Source organism: Saccopteryx leptura, chromosome 1 (genome assembly GCF_036850995.1).
Source record: "Saccopteryx leptura isolate mSacLep1 chromosome 1, mSacLep1_pri_phased_curated, whole genome shotgun sequence".
Classification (NCBI taxonomy): domain Eukaryota; kingdom Metazoa; phylum Chordata; class Mammalia; order Chiroptera; family Emballonuridae; genus Saccopteryx; species Saccopteryx leptura.
In genome coordinates this window covers 328,772,875-328,779,983 of record NC_089503.1, presented here as the reverse complement: position 1 = coordinate 328,779,983, position 7,109 = coordinate 328,772,875, and positions in this window count along the sequence as shown.

The following is a 7,109-nucleotide window of genomic DNA, read 5'->3' as shown; positions in this document are numbered from 1 at the left end:
TTCACTGTTGTTCTGTTTTGTTTGTTGTCCCTTTAGGGTAAACTAAATCTCACTCTCTCTAGGTACACTATCTAAGATGTGAATGTATTCAAGAGAAACAAGAAGGACAACATCTCTGCAGTTTAAGAGAAACTACTTTAAAAAGCCAAATATACAATCTCCCTGGAAAGACATAACTGTCCTAGACCAATTATTCTCAACTTTCACATACATCAGAATCACCCAGGGCTTGTTAAAACACTGAGGGCTGGGCTCCAACCCCAAAAATCTAGTTCAGTAGGTCACAGTGGGGCTGAGAATTTGCATTCCTAATAAACTCCCAAGTGATTCTAATGCTGCCGCCTGCCTACAAAACCAACTCCCCAGGATCCACCTCCACCTCTCACATGTGCGTGTTCTGTAAGCCCCACAGCGGGATATACCCGCCCTTGCTGTAGCACCAGGATATCCTAATTTCTAAATGCCAGGCAAGGCCACTTTTAACAGCCTGTAAAACCTTACCAGTCACCTAACAAGTTTCACACCTTCATTATTTTAAATTGATTACAGTGTATGAAAACAGTGAAAAGACTATAATACAGAAGCATTTTTTATTGCTGAATGTAATAAATTTATTTCAAGTTCCACTTCAGAAAACAGGTAAAATATAAACAACCAAATATTGAAAAGGTTTTCCCCCTATATATAAAGGGGGTAATATAATAACCTGATCATTTGTTTCAGAATCGCCTAGAGCTCTTATTAAAAAGGGAGATTCTGGGCTCCATCCTAGACATACAGACATACTGAATGCGAGTATCCAAAGGCATAGCTTAGGAATCCTATTATTTAACAAGCTCCGCAGGGGACTCTTATGAACCTAAATATTTGATAATCATTGACCACGTTTAAGTGTGATCAGAGATACTAGCTCAGAATCAGGATAATATTTTCCAGCACAACTGAGCATGAAACAGCCAGAATGACCTCTGTAATACTGCAGACAAAAAAACTTGAGCTTGACCAGGCAGTGGCGCAGTGGACAAAGCATTGGCCTAGGACGCTGAAGAGCCAGGTTTGAAACCCTGAGGTCACCAGCTAGAGTGTGGGCTCAGCAGCTTGAGCACAGGGTTGCTGGCTTGAGCGTGAGATCATAGACGACCCTATGACTGCTGGCTTGAAGCTCAAGGTTGCTGGCTTGAGCAAGGGGTCACTTGCTCTGCTATAGCCCCCTGGTCAAGGCACATATAAGAAAGCAACCTATGAACAACTAAAGAGACAAAGGAGCTGCAACAAAAAAATTGATGCTTCTCATCTCTCTTTCTTCCTGTCTCTCTCTCTCTCTCTCTAAAAGAAAAAAAAAGCTTGATACCCACTTGTAGTTACTGGGAGGTAATTGATGGCATCAGACAGCAAGCAATCACCAGAAAAAAATCATCTAAATAATGAAATCTGTCTATTAAAACTAAAACTAATTTTGAGGCCCTGGCCGGTTGGCTCAGTGGTAGAGCGTCGGCCTGGTGTGCAGGAGTCCGGGGTTTGATTCTCGACCAGGGCACACAGGAGAAGTGCCCATCTGCTTCTCCACCCCTCCCCCTCTCCTTCCTCTCTGTCTCTCTCTTCCCCTCCCGCAGCCGAGGCTCCATTGGAGCAAAGATGGCCCCGGGCGCTGGGGATGGCTCTGTGGCCTCTGCCTCAGGCACTAGAATGGCTCTGGATGCAACAGAGTGACGCCCCAGAGGGGCAGAACATCGCCCCCTGGTGGGCATGCCGGGTGGATCCCGGTCGGGCGCATGCGGGAGTCTGGCTGACTGCCTCCCCGTTTCCAGCTTCGGAAAAATGAAAAAAAAAAAAAAGAAGAAGAAGAAGAAAAGAAAAAGGTATGGCGGTTCTCAAAGAAGTTAAAAAAAAACAAACAAACATATGATCCAGCAAGCCCACTTCTGGGTATATAACGGAAGGCAACAAAATAATTACCTTGAGGAGATATCTGTACTCCTGTATTCTTTGTAGCATTATTCACAATAGCCTAAGTGTCTGTCAACAAAGGAATAAAGAAAATGTGATGTATGTATATATGTATGTATACACACACACACACAATCTATATACCAAATGGAATATTGTTCAGTCTTAAAAAAATAAATAAAGAAAAGAATACTGCCATTTGCAACAACATGGATGACTCTGGAAGGTATTGTGCTGGATGAAATAACTAAACAGAGAAAGACAAATACTGCCTAATGTCACTTACATGTGGCATCTGAAAAGGTCTAATTCATAGAAACAGAACAGAAAAGGGGTAACGGCTGAGAAGCAGAAGGAAGCAGGAGAAAGAGGAAGAGGCTGGTAAAAGGGTCCAACTTTCAGTTTTAAAATGAGTAAGTTCTGAGCATCTAATATACAACATGGTGGCTCTAGTTGGTAACACTGTTATATAACTGAAATTTTCTAAGAGAGTAGAATTTAAATGTTTTCAGAAAAAAAAGAAGAAAGGTAAATACATGAGGTGGTAGATGTGTGAATTTATTGAGTTGATGGGAGGAATCTTTTCACAATGTATAAATATATGTACTGATATATTAATTCATCACTTTGTACACTTCAAATATCTTACAATTTTGTCAATGATACATCAGTAAGTATAAACTCTTTAATTTAAAAATTAAAAAAAGAAATAATAACCAGAGCCATTGAAAAGCCGATTCTACCTTTTTAATATCTCTCCACTCTACCCACTTATTTTGAGTTCTGCTCTCATACCATATTTTAGGCCCCCATCAAGTCTCTCCTAGACTACTTCAATGTCCTCATAAATGGCTATCCTCTCTCCAGTTTTACCTACCTCTAATCAACCCTTCACAGTACTGTCAGAGGAGTTCCTAGTCACAAATCTGACTATCGCATTTTACTACTTAAAATCTTTGTGGTTTCCCTATGGTCAGTAAGATTAAACTCCAAATTCCCTATAGGTGAGCACTAAAGGCCCTCACTCTTTCTTATGCCTCCAACGTCATCTCCCACTCTCCTCCTCCTCCCAATGTACCACATCAAACTATCTGCAATTCTTTTAAAGTCTCCCACTTTCTCATCTGCCAGCTTTCCCTCTGCTTGGAAAGCTTTCTCCACACATCATTACCCACCTGCACCTTTTCTTTCTGGATAACTCCCACTCAGCTGTCAGGACTCCCTTCTGGTAATGTCCCTTTTCGAAAATCTCATCTGATGCCTCCACCTTCGCCTGATTTTCCATTATTATTATCTTCGAAATCACCTGTCTCTCTCCCTCTCCACACCTCCTCCCTCCTTCTCCATCTTTCAGGATCTCTTAATATACACACTAATAAATAAAGCTACTATTTCCCAGGCAAAATTATAAACTTGCAACTCTCAGCAATGGGAAACATTTCTAAACCATAATGCATCTATGATACACTTTTACGCACTCTGTTATGTGATTTCCAAGGACTACTGAACAGTGATGTCCTAGGAATAGTAAGGAACAGGGAGCTGGCATTCACTCCATTCAGCTTTCAGGATCTCCCTATTTTTATGCCCTCACTTAATCAAAATGCTATCATTTCTACAAGACACTTACTAAAAGGATCCATATTCTGAGTGTTTTCTCTTGAGCTCCGCTTAATTTTTACCCCCTTCAAAACTTGCCTGTTCTCAAGTCAACCTCAAAAGTGCTAAAAACAAATAGAGCAGTGCATGCAGATATCAGAGCACAAGATAAGCATAGCATATGGACCTTAGAACTAGAGCAACCAGCAGAGAGCAAGGTAAACCAGAAGATAAGTGCAGAAAGACTTGCCTCATAAGCACTACTGGACTCAACCCACCTTGTGGTCTTGGCAGTATTGTGGTATTCAGGTACTACTCAACACTTTCCCTGACACACTGCCAGCCAGCCTACTGTAAACAGTCCCAAGCCAGGAAGGGATGCAGTATACCTGATAAACTTAGATGACTCAGTGACTGCCTCCTGCTATCTCACCGGCATTCCAGGTTTCCGTTTTGCAAAATCTCCAGCATTGCCCTGGCTCAGGTCTCTACAGAACATTCATTCCTGGCAATCAGCCTTGGCGTCTACCCACACATGCTTACACTAGGCCTCTCTTTGCATTTATTATCGAGATTTTTATCACTGATCTTTGTGTGAAAAGAGTGCCTTTCTCTTTCTTAATCCCACAGGGTAAAATATAAATCTATATTCTGAGTGGAAATGTTTCTCTTATTGTATTGGTCACCCTTTTAGAAACTATCATCTCTTTATAATCTACGTACTTTAATAAATCTCTTTGTTTTACAGTTCAAAGTCAACTCATCATAAGGGATGCCAGCTTAGAACAGAGGGCAATAAATGCCTCTTTATTCAAAGACCAGTAAAAGTATTAATTGTAAAAGAATGGTGCAAATCTCTCTATTCTGTTTCAAAACATCCTAAGGTTCTTTGCCACTGGGATACAATCTAATGTTATGCATTCTTATTTGGCCCCTACTGTTGAAAAGAAGAAAGATAATAGCCAGTGATTCCTCAGATTAAATTTATCAAAACTTTGTTCTATCAGACGTGACATATGGTAGCACCACAGCCACCTTTTACACAGTAACTACCCAGACATGTCAAAATATATATTAAAATATATATATTTTAATGATCCATTCTCAAGTATAAAATTAGAGGACTGACTCTCAATGAAACTAAATTTCCTTCTTCTTAGAAAATAATATTTCTAAATTTAAAAACAAATAAATGAATTGTCAAACCCTTGTCTCAGGTCTGCTTCTGGGAGAATCCAAACATTTCTACTGGCCTCATAATACTCCATATATCTAGACTCTAAAATCCTTAAAGGCAAAGAGTATGTGTTAAATATATATAATTCTACTCTTAGCCCAATGCTCCACATATCAAATATTAATAATCTGTTTGCTGCAGGCAGGCTTGTGTAAAGCATTGTCCCAGAAGGCAGCTATTATTATAAGCTCCTGAGAGTCAGAAGCAGCCATGTCTTTTCTTCTTTGTACCCTTTTAACCCTGGCACACCTAGAGGTAAGTTGTTAGTGTTATCACAGAAATAAACCACCCTTTTCCAGATTCCCATAAAACAAGTGATAACATATAAAAAATGGAAGAAATGGGGGGCTGCTTTCCATTTATTAGTAATTATTATAATTTCTGATAGGAAAGAAAAGCAGGATACATACCTCCGAGCTCTTCCCTCCTCTTCACATCTTAATCTTGCAAGTCTTCTTGATGTAAGTAGCTTTGTGATGCCATCAATCAGATTGTTTGGGGGTTATATTCTATAACTCTTTTGTCTTACAACTCTGCTTAGTTGTTCTTCAGTTGTCCAAGTAAGCTAACTGATTATTTCTGGAAGAACTCTTTCAAATAGAATAGTGTTAAAAGGTAATAAAAAGAATTGTATTGGAACCCTCCAAAATAGCAGAAAGTGTTCCCTAAAATGACCTAAATATATTAAGAAGACAAAAAGGAAAATCACTTATAAAAGAAAGAGAAGTTTAAGAGATGTAAATAATGAATTTCATGGTAGGACAAATGTAAGAGGAGAAAGAGTTAAAAAGTTAAAAGCTGGTTAAGGAGAGTTTTTCTTCACTGAGTGAGAAATATCTGAACTTGGGGACTGGGAAAAAAAGAAAAAGAACCTTACATGTACGAAGAAAGTTAATATAATTCTTTGTAAAGAGTCTGAAAAGAATGATTATGACTTGAAGTACTACTCATTGTTTCCTTACATAAAAGATACTAAATTTTAGGTTCATTTACATCTTTACAATAACAAAAGCCTATACTTTTAAATGAGATTTAAGTACACTCACAGTTTCATTAGGTTGATAACTGTTGCTTGGTATCAATTTAGTGGTTGTGGTCAGGAAGAACTATCATCTTCTTTGTTGTCAAGTTCATTGTGGGAAGCTTAGGGATAATGCCTTCATCTACTGCAATCTAGTATGATTTCATATTGTTCTCAATTCCTTATCATGCTTTGTACTTTCACTCTGTTCATGATTATGCTTCACAGATCCAGGTACCAAAGAGAAATGTAATTTTTAAACTTTAAAAGGATAAAGGAGGACAAGTAAATAATAAAAGATAACATTTGAGGATACTTTTGTGAAAAAAGAACTCACTTTGGTTGGAAATGGAAGGAAGCAAAATCTTATGTCTCTAAATTAACAGCACAATTTTAGCACATATTTGAATTGATTTCACTGATGGAACTTAGTTTAGTTGGTTGGTAATAAATTAAAGTAGGGAAATAAAGCAATGATATATAAAGTAGTAACTTCTATTATTTTTTACAGCTACCTTGATCCCACAGATTTAGTAACCAACTGCACAGCCTTGCTCCCTCTATATGACAGACTTGCAAAAGCCATGGATAGATGACATAAGCATGTAACTTCAACATCATGGCATATGTCACATTGTTTCATCTCCATACAGTACTAATCTAATACTAATCGTTTCCTGGAGTACATAATATATCAAATTTTCCATATACTCTTTCAATACTTTCTTTTTTCTAGATATTATCTCTCTCTTTCTCTCTCTCACACACACACACCGAACATAGAATATACATACAGAACTATAATTCTGCAGATTCCTCTGTAAACATATATAACATCAAAGATGCAACAACACTTTTCCAAGTTTTCAGATAAACGGCATTCCAGTAAAATAATCCAGTCGTTACTGGCTAAGATAAACGTAGGCAAGAAATAACCCAGGAGTATGTAACCCTAAGCAACAAATATTGTTCTATGTAATTTTTGTTAAAAGGTTAGGAAATAATGCTAAAAATAAAGACTAAATAAGAAGATGATTGAAACATCATTGTGTAGCTTAACAGCTTAATAATGAAGAATAACAAGGTTGGAATAAAACTGCTTAGTTTTGAATTTCAGCTCTGTAATAAACATTCTCTCATTTTTTACAGTGATCAGTAGAGGAAAAAAACCTTTAAATCTGGTAGAGGAAGTTAAAAATAATCACTAGTACAATAAAAATAGAATCTAGACTTCCCAATGCACCAGAGGAGAAAAACACACAGTCTAAATAGCAGTATAGGGAGAGATAGAGAGAGAAAGAAACT